This window comes from Eumetopias jubatus, unplaced genomic scaffold, assembly GCF_037043125.1.
Source record: "Eumetopias jubatus isolate StellerSeaLion01/CBP00866 unplaced genomic scaffold, mEumJub1_p1.0 scaffold_7, whole genome shotgun sequence".
In the NCBI taxonomy this organism is placed as follows: Eukaryota; Metazoa; Chordata; class Mammalia; order Carnivora; family Otariidae; genus Eumetopias; species Eumetopias jubatus.
The window spans coordinates 33,429,289-33,438,678 of NW_028274813.1; the positions used below are offsets into that span (position 1 = coordinate 33,429,289).

General features: G+C 45.0%; 1 long non-coding RNA gene across 1 annotated transcript; it reads left to right on the forward strand.

Annotated features, from left to right (window-relative positions):
• The first annotated feature begins 4,426 nt into the window (after positions 1-4,426).
• Positions 4,427-9,084, forward strand: LOC148163869 (uncharacterized). Its single transcript, XR_015768490.1, has 3 exons — positions 4,427-5,200; positions 6,770-6,929; positions 8,536-9,084. It is a non-coding gene; the product is annotated as an uncharacterized LOC148163869 (long non-coding RNA).
• The last annotated feature ends 306 nt before the right edge of the window (positions 9,085-9,390 follow it).

A 9,390-nucleotide genomic window follows, 5' to 3' on the forward strand; every position in this document is an offset into this window, starting at 1 on the left:
TCAGGGGTGTTCAAAAGGGCTCATTATGAATAGCAACAGACATTCCTATCAGGAAATTGCAAGGGTTTTAGGAGCTTTGTGCCAGGAACCCAGGACAAAAACCAAAAAAAAATTTTTTTTTATTATACCATATTATACTATATAGTTCATAAATCAGCCTGATGTTTGCAGCTTGAGCCCTAAAAACACACTCTGGACACAGTTCATCACAATCACTAAGAGGCCACCCTCCTCCCATAAAAGGCAAGGATACTCCTTGTCTTAGTATCTGTTTCCTTATTTGGGGTAAAAGACTTGATTGCGGCCATATCATTGTTATATTCCCATTTCTCACTCCACAGGACTCCCTGTCATTCCCGGAAGCTGGCCCTCTTCCCCTTCACCTGCATGGAGCCATCTGCTTGGAATGTTCTTCTTGCCCTTCTTTCCCGGTCAAATTGCAGATGGGTAAAAAGGTCTCAGGGCACAGAATATTTTGTGGTGGTGGTAGGTCTTCTATGACAGGGTGCTCCTAATTTACATTTGTTTCAGCTTTATGTATTTATATTTTTTTTTGGCTAGAAAAAATCATTTTACACCGTCACAGAACAAACAGTTGTATTTTTTCGCTCACAACTTACAGAGCTCATTTAATGCAACTTTTGTTGGTTCTACACATTTCTGACCATCACAAACAAATTCTTCCCTATGGGAGGTTAGAAGGATATGTGCCCAAACTCCCCTGTGCCCTGAGGCTACATTTGTGGTCGAAATCATATTCATCCTCCCAAGCCCTGCTCAAGTGCTTCCTCCTCTGTGAAGCCTTCGCGGTTAACCAGGTAGAATTGAAATGGACCTTCACATAGCACTTTGTACTCTGTGCTCTAACAGCTTGTTTATGAGGCTGTTTGCCTGCAAAGGCTTTAAGCATCTAGTTGTTTATCTTTGCCCTGAGGAGTATCTGACACATAATGTGGGCTTACTAAATATTTTGTCCTGATCTTTTGGGGAAGAGAAGTCAACCTAATTAGACAAGAACCAGGACAGGACCTAGAGGAAAACTGATGGTGGGGGCAGGAAAGGTGCTCCTTGACAGTCTTCCTCTTTTCAGAGGAGAAGCTAGTACTATCCTCTGCCGAGTTCTGGTTTACTCAGCTTTCTGCATGGGTAGACCTACCTCCCCAAGAAACACACATAGTTCTATTAATAGATACAACTCAAAGACAACAGCTCCAAAAATAACTTCTTCTTCAAGGTCAGTGCAAGGCCACAGAAACACCATTCTGGTCAACCCACTGAACCAATGTGTAGACGTTGGGTCCCAGGTCAAAAGACTCCCAATCCTCATGGATGGGGTACTGTGGAGTGTTAGCAGGGTCACATTATGGCTTTCATGGGACGTAGGCACTTGTGCCTTTGTGAGCTCATCCTTCCATAAAAATACACGCAAAATTATATTTTGTATCTACATTGGCAGAAAGACAAATATAATCCAGCCTTGACTCATTTTTTATATATTCATTATTCTTATATTCATCTCCTGATTTTATTTTTTTTTAAGATTTTATTTATTTATTTGACAGAGAGACACACCAGCGAGAGAGGGAACACAAGCAGGGGGAGCGGGAGAGGGAGAAGCAGGCTTCCCGCGGAGCAGGGAGCCCGATGCGGGGCTCGATCCCAGGACCCTGGGACCATGACCTGGGACCGTGACCTTGGCCGAAGGCAGACACTTAATGGCTGAGCCACCCAGGCACCCCTCATCTCCTGATTTGAAAAGAAATTAAAATTAAAACATTTTCATGGGTCTCTAAAAGTACCGTGGGACTGCATTAGTCTGGGTTCTCCAGAGAAACAGAAGCAATAGGAGATATATGGATATAGAAGGAGATTTATTATAAGGAATTGGCTCGTGTGTTATTGGAGGCTGAGAAGCCCACAATCTGTAGTCAGCAAGCTAAAGACCCAGGAGAGCTGATATGGTGTAAGTTCTGTTCAAATGTGCGATTAAAGGCAGGAGAAAATCAATGTGCCAGCTGAGAAATAATCAGGCAGAGAGAGTGAATTCTCCCTTACTCTGCCCTTTCTGTTCTATTCAGGCTTCCAATAGATTGGATGTGGCCTATCCACACTGGGGAGGACAATCTTCTTTACTCAGATCTATGGATTCAAATATTAACCTCATCCAGAAACATCCTTACAGACATTCCCAGAATAACGTTTAACCAAATATCTGGGCATCCAGTAGCCCAATCATGTTGACCCATAAAATTAACCATCACGAGTCCACCCCTCATCAACTTGGCATCCATGTGCATCTCCTTAAACCATATTTATTCTCCAAATAAAGACAATAAAAAGGCCATAAATCTGCCTAACATGATGCAACCATCTTGCATACAACCAAAAATACACTAACTTCTTCCCCAGAAGAGGAGGTAAATTCCTTTAAAGATGTTTACTCTTCTTCTTGATATCCTGTAACTTGATGACTAGAATGTAAAATTAACAAATCTTTTAAACTATTATATAAAGACAATACATCTTATGTCCTCATTTCTGTAAATGGTCATGTGATCATAACAGGTACTTGTAACAATTTTCTTACACTAGGCATTCTGTATTCCTTTTACCTTCAGCAAGCACCTCAGTTAGTCACATTTCTTTACCTGATGGGGTGACCCAAACCTTCATTCCTGTTGAGTCTGGGCCATTAGCAGTCCTGGATTGAGCTGTTGTAGTTTTTTGCTGACCTTACTCACAGTGCATGGTAATATCAAAGGGCACCCTTAGAGATCTCCTATATTCCAGACATACTCTTCTTTACCTCCATTGTGCATTTGCAGCCCAATTTCCCCTTGTTAGTGAAGACCAATTACCCCAGTGAGCACAGTAATTCTCTTCTCTGCCTGTTGATTCAGGGACATGAGGGGTCCAAACTGGCTGGGCTGTAATCTTAACTTCTAGTTCAATGGAATCATTGTCATGTCTCCTGGTGAAAACATTCCTCCCTTTGGGACGAAGACCTCTAGGCCAGCAGAGCATAAGGTCATGGGAACAGGAAGCAAAAATTTTGCTAGTGAGCAACTAGGGGTAACAGTGAGTGGTGCCCCTCCCATTTCCATCTCTTGCTTCCTGGACCTATGAACCCTGGCTATGGGGGAAATAGCCCCATATACTGACCCTAATTCAGAGTTGATAGAACCTTCTGGAGAACTTCACCCCAGCCCTGCAAGGTATTGCCACCTAACTGGCATTATAACTGAGTGTTCAAAAGATCATTCCACTATTCTATCAAACCATATGCTTCAGAGTGGTGGGGACCATGGAAAGACTAGTGAATTCCATGAGCACGGACCTATTGTGGCACTTATTTTGCTGGGAAGTGAGTTCCTTGGTCAGAAGCAATGCTGGGTGGAATACCATAGTGGTGTATCAGGCATTCTGTAAGTCCAAGGATGGCAGTTTCAGCAGAAGCATGGCACTACAGGGAAGGTAAATCTGTGTCCAGAGTGCCTATTCTAGGAAGAACAAAATGATGCCTCTTCCACGACAGAAGTGGTTCCATGTCATCACCCTACCCCCGGGTAAGTGAGATGATCACCCTGGAGAGTGGTGCCATGTCAGGGGCTCGGTGTGTGTCTCTGTTGCCAGCAGTTGAGGCACTCATCAGTGGCCAAGCTGGCCTCGGTGAGAACAAGTCCATGCTGCTGAGCCCTGTATAGCCACCATGCCTTGCACCATGGCCACTTCATTCATGAGCCTGTTGGGTGTTGGTGGGGTGGCTGGGGAAAGAGGCTGACTGTCCATAGGACAGGTCATCCAATTCATTTGAATATTAAAATCCTCCTCCGCTGACGTCACCCTTTGGTGAGAATTCACATAGGACACAAATATCTTCATGTTTCCCACCACCCCCCCTCTATTCAGAGAAGTTTATCCACATAACTCTGCCTCAAATTTCCTTGTCACCAATTTTCCAATCATGCTTGTCCCAAATCCCTGACTGTCCAGTCAAACCACTGGCCACAGCCCATGAATCGATGTATAATCACACGTCTCGTATTTCTCCTCCCAAACAAAATGAAAACCCAGGCGCGCTGCCTAAGTTCTGCCCACTGGGAGGATTTCCCTTCACCACTGCCTTCAGGGCTGTCCCAGAGAGGGGCTGCAGTGTCACGGCCGACCACATCCAGCTGTGCCTGCATATCATGAAGAGCCATCTGTAAACCAGGCCTGTGTCTTCTCTTCCTCTGTCCACTGATCGCAAGGAACTCCCCATGAGGTTACACGTGCGGGCTGGGAGAGAGACTGCAGGGGAGCCAGGGTGGGGGGCCATGAGCCTTTGGGCACTTCTCTGTGTTGTATCTTACTTCTGCCTTCAGGCCAGGGTCTGCTCAAGCAGGATCCTGTATATATATATATATATATATATATTTTTTTTTTTTTTAAAGATTTTATTTATTTGAGAGAGAATGAGATAGAGCATGAGATGGGGGAGGGTCAGAGGGAGAAGCAGACTCTCCACTGAGCAGGGAGCCCGATGCGGGACTCGATCCCAGGACTCCAGGATCATGACCTGAGCTGAAGGCAGTCGCCCAACCAACTGAGCCACCCAGGCGCCTTCCTATATATATTATTTCTGTTTGATGATGGAGTACACCATCATGGTTTGGTGGGTCCTATAACATCTGGTTCACAATGGGGAGCTCAGGTTGCCTGGTGACTTGGTGGCCCATGGTTAAGTGTTCAGTCTTTGCTGAGGCCCAGGAGCAGACAAAGAGCTGTTTCTCAAAAGGAGAATAGTTAACTTCGGAGGATGGCAGGGCTTTGCTGCAAAATCCTAAGGGCTGAGTGCTGTAATTCACCTCTAATGGCCTGCTAAGGACTCCAAACAGCATCTCTATCTGCTGCTGGCCCTTCAAGCACCATTGGATTGACTGGCTCGTAAGGCCCTAGTGGCAGGACAGCTTGCGCGACAGCTTGGACCTGTGGCAGAGCCTTCTCCTTTCTGAGCCCACTGAAAACTAGCAGCTTTTTCGGTCCCTAGGGCTAGAGTAACACACCGGATGAGGAGTATGTTGCGTCCAAACAGTAGAGGCCCACAGAACACTGTGTCTCTTTCTTGGTTGTAGGAGGAGCCAGATGCAACCTATCCTTCACCTTACCAGGGATATCTTGACATGTTCCACACCGCTGGACACCTAGAAATTTCACTGAGGTAAAAGGCCCCCTGGATTTTTATGGGATTTGTTTCTACCCTCCGACATGCAAATGTCTTACCGATAACTCTAGTGTAGTTGCTACTTCTCGTTTACGAGGTCAATCAGCTATTGTCATCAATGTAATGGGCCAGTGTGACATCTTGTGGAAGAGAAAAAGAGATCAAGGTCCCCGTGAACTAAATTATGACATTGGGCTGAAGGACTGGTATACCTCTGAGGGAAGATAGTGAAGATATATTGCTGGCCCTGACAGCTGAAAGCAAACTCCTTCTGGTAATCTGTACTAAAAGGTGTCAAGAAAAAAGCATTTGCCAGCCCAACGGCTGCATGTAAGGTATCAGGGACGCTAATTTCTGCAATCCTTCCAGGACTGTGGTAGTGCTTTTGTTTACCATTTTTTCTAGATAGAGGCAGTCCTAGTGGCTTCAGTTGACCTTTCCTACCATAATAATCCTCACTCCACAGGTCAGGGAACCAAGGTGGGGATTAAACCAGCTGCTGAGTATATCTATTCCAATGATGCATTTTGGAACTAGGGAAATAACCACAGGATGGGCTTGAGGACTGCAATGGCCTGAATGTTTGTGTCCCTTCAAAATTCATAGGTTGAAATCCTAACCCCTAAAGGTGATAGTATGAATAGGTGGGGCCTTTGGGAGGTAATAGGAGTAGTGCTCTTGTAAAAAAGATCCCACAGGGCTCCCTAGCTCCTTCCACCATGCGAGGATACAATGAAAAGTCTGCAACTCAGAAGAAGGCCTTCACCCAACCATGCTGGCACCCTGATCTTGGACTTCTGGCTTTCAGAATTGTGAGCAACACATTTCGGTTTATAAGCCACCCAGTCTGTGGCATTCTGTTAAAGCAGCCTGAATGGACTAAGACAGGGACCCACTGGGCCCACTGGGAAATGAATCTGAGTTAAAATTCCATTATCACCTGACTTCCACAAGCCCCTACTCTGGTAGGCCACAGGGACATTTTGAGTCTCTTGGAATTAATGTCATTTTAGAATCAATTCTTAGTAGTCCCTGAAGGGCCTGATTATTTTCTTTTTCCCAATACACAGCTAAAAGTAAAAGTAAGAAGTTAAAGTTGTTAAAAAGTAAAAACGTTTAAGTAAAGCAAAAGGCCATAGGTCCCTTTGGGGAAGGCTAGGCTAGGAGAAAGTTTCACAGTATAAATTCTGGGCTCCTTCCTTAAGGGAACCTGCCTTTTCCTGCATTTATGGGGTTCTGGGTATTTAAATTGGTTCACCTCTGGGAACTAATTGAGGGGGCATGACTCTGTTTTTATGATTCAGGTTAGACTTTTGTTTATTTGACCTAGACCGCATCTGCTAATACAGATCAAGTAAGAATTTAGTAGGCTTCCTATGTGTTCCACTTTGAGGAACACCATGATCAACTAGCCAACACCATAGGTCTATGGGAGTCAGACTACTCTCATTGCTGCTTTGGCTCTGCTGTCCTTTACCATAACCATGCCCACTTTGCCTCTGGCAGTTGAGGGCTGATATTTGACCCCTACCATACCAGATTCCAATTACTCCCACCTGCGTTCAGGTTTTTTAGGTTTTCCGATTCAGTCAGCAGTCCTGACTATAAGGTCTGGCCTATAGAGAAGAGTGATTCCAGAGCTCTTCAAGGATGCCTGGGCTCCCTTCACGAATTGATTTCTCACAGCAGTGGTGGAGGGTATGTCTTCTGGACTCTCCCAGTGTGGGTGAGTAAATTTTTTTTTTTTAAAGATTTTGTTTATTTATTTGACAGAGAGAGACAGCGAGAGCAGGAACACAAGCAGGGAGGGAGTGGGAGAGGGAGAGCAGGCTTCCTGCCGAGCAGGGAGCCCGATGTGGGGCTCGATCCCAGGACCCCGGGATCATGACCTGAGCCAAAGGCAGACACTTAACGACTGAGCCACTCAGGTGCCCTGGGTGAGTAAATCTTAAATAATAAATCCTCTCTAAAATTCCAATCTCCCTAACCCTTTGACTTTCTTCCTCTACATTAAACTAAGGCTGGCAAGGCATTTCTAATTCACTCACTGTGGGTCACCTCTTGATCCATATTTCAGACAAACTGTTGAAATATGTTCAGTCCTTCATGATTCCCTGAGCTGAGACATTAAATGCCGAATTTCTGCCTAGTGAACCCATGTCAATGAATTTGGCCTGATCCAACTTTACGTTCTTTCCACCATTATCCTACACCCCCAGGATTCATTCACACACACGTTCCCCAGATTTGTCTGCATAAATTAGAAAACTCAAATAGTTCTTTTGAAGGGTAGCACACCTCCTCATGGGTCCCATTTTGTAGCTCATCTTTAGGGGTCCGCTGGGACTTGAGTCTGGCTGTAGGTCTAGAAGCAGAGAAGTGATGGGGGTGGGTCCTGAGGAGAATCAGCATTGTCTCGCATGGCAATGCCTCAGGGGAGGACATTGCTGGGTTAGTGCCCTCGGATGAGAGGGAAAGGCTGCTACTGGAGGTGGGGAGGCTGCTTCCTCTGGCAAAGAAGACTCTTCAAAATTTGGGAGCTCAACATCCCTAGCTTCATCAGGGTCTTCTTACATGTCCCCATTCCAAGTTAGGGGATCCCATTCTTTCTCAGTCAATGTCTTTAACAGTAGACGCCTTGTGAGGGTAGGAGTTAAACTTGGGTTGTAATTCAGCTAGTGGCAGGACAACATTCTGTGCTTGATTTTCAGCAGGCTCAGCTCTGCACCTTCAGGAGATAAGGCTCTCTTCAGGGCAGACACAGAAGCTCATTTGGCAGCATTTGAGCTGGGAATTCCAATCCCTGAACTCATCCTTTCCTTTCACCATTTTATCCACTGGTAATAGGAGCAACCAGCCAAACTCATTATATTCTTTAATTTTCCATAATGTATGAAAAGGTATGATAGCATTATAAACACCATTACTTGGCTCCTTGCATCTTATAAGTGGTTGATTAGGAGTATCCAAAGGAATAATTTTGCATATCTCTATTGCCAGATTACTCCATGGACTATCAGTGTTCTTTCTACTACTAGAAATACAGTCATTAGCATCTTTAGGTCTAATAAGATTAGAAAGCCAATTTTAGACACCCAGAACCAATTCAGAAAACTCATTCTTAAAATTCTGTTCCTCTGGAAAGTAGAGAGAGAGAGAGAGAGAGAGAGAATCACTCCAGTTCTAGTACAAAGGTCTGAGAACCAGGAGGGCTAATGGTGTAAGTTCCAGTCCAAGTCTGAGATCAAAGGCTGGAGAAGATCAACATGCCAGCTCAAAGACAGGTAGAAAGAATGAATTCTCCCTTACTCTGCCTTTTTTGTTCTATTCAGGCCTCCAGAGGACTGGATGAGGCCCACCCACATTGGAGACGGCAATCTGCTTTACTCAGTCTACTGATTCAAATGTTAATCTCATCCAGAAACTCCCTCACGGACACACCCAGAAGAATACTGTTTAACCAAATATCTGGGCACTTCGTGAGCCAGCCAACCTGACACATAACATTAACAATGATGGGAACCTAGGCACTTGGTCTACTGAGTCTACTGGAGCAGTCAGCCCTGGGTGTTAGGGTGTAGATTACATATGGTCCTTTCCTTGGAGGTATGGCTTTGTAAAGAGGACCCATAGGAAAGATGGCTCTGCTCACACAGTGGTCACCTGGGTTTCCTGCAAGGGGTCTTGAGCGTGGAGGCTGGTGCCCATGCATTATCCAGAGGGTGACAAAGTGAGAGAGACAGATTTTGCAGCTAAGATTTTCAGCGCAAATCCTACCCACCTATATATTCAAGTCACAGACCATAGTCTATGCACCTAAGGCCCATTTCATATAACTTTACATCCATATCAAGGAAATTCAATCTTTGAGAAAATAAACATTGAACCAGCTTCAAACAAGTCAGATCTCCTGTTTATTTTTAGTTCTCTGAATGCGTGCAGATCATCACCAATGCAATGAAGAAAATGCAGATGCTTCCCATAATTACCCAGCTAATAAATTAGGGCTGAAAGGCAGCTGGGGATAGTGTGTTCTGTTGACCTTGGCTAGGGAAGCTCAAGGTAGTCCTTGAAGAACAAGTGAGATGGGTGGGATGGGGAATGGATTAGACACTCCTGGCTGGTGCATCCTGAGAGAAGGCTTGAGTGAGGGTACAGTGTGTCAAAGAGTGGATCTCAAGGGGCCT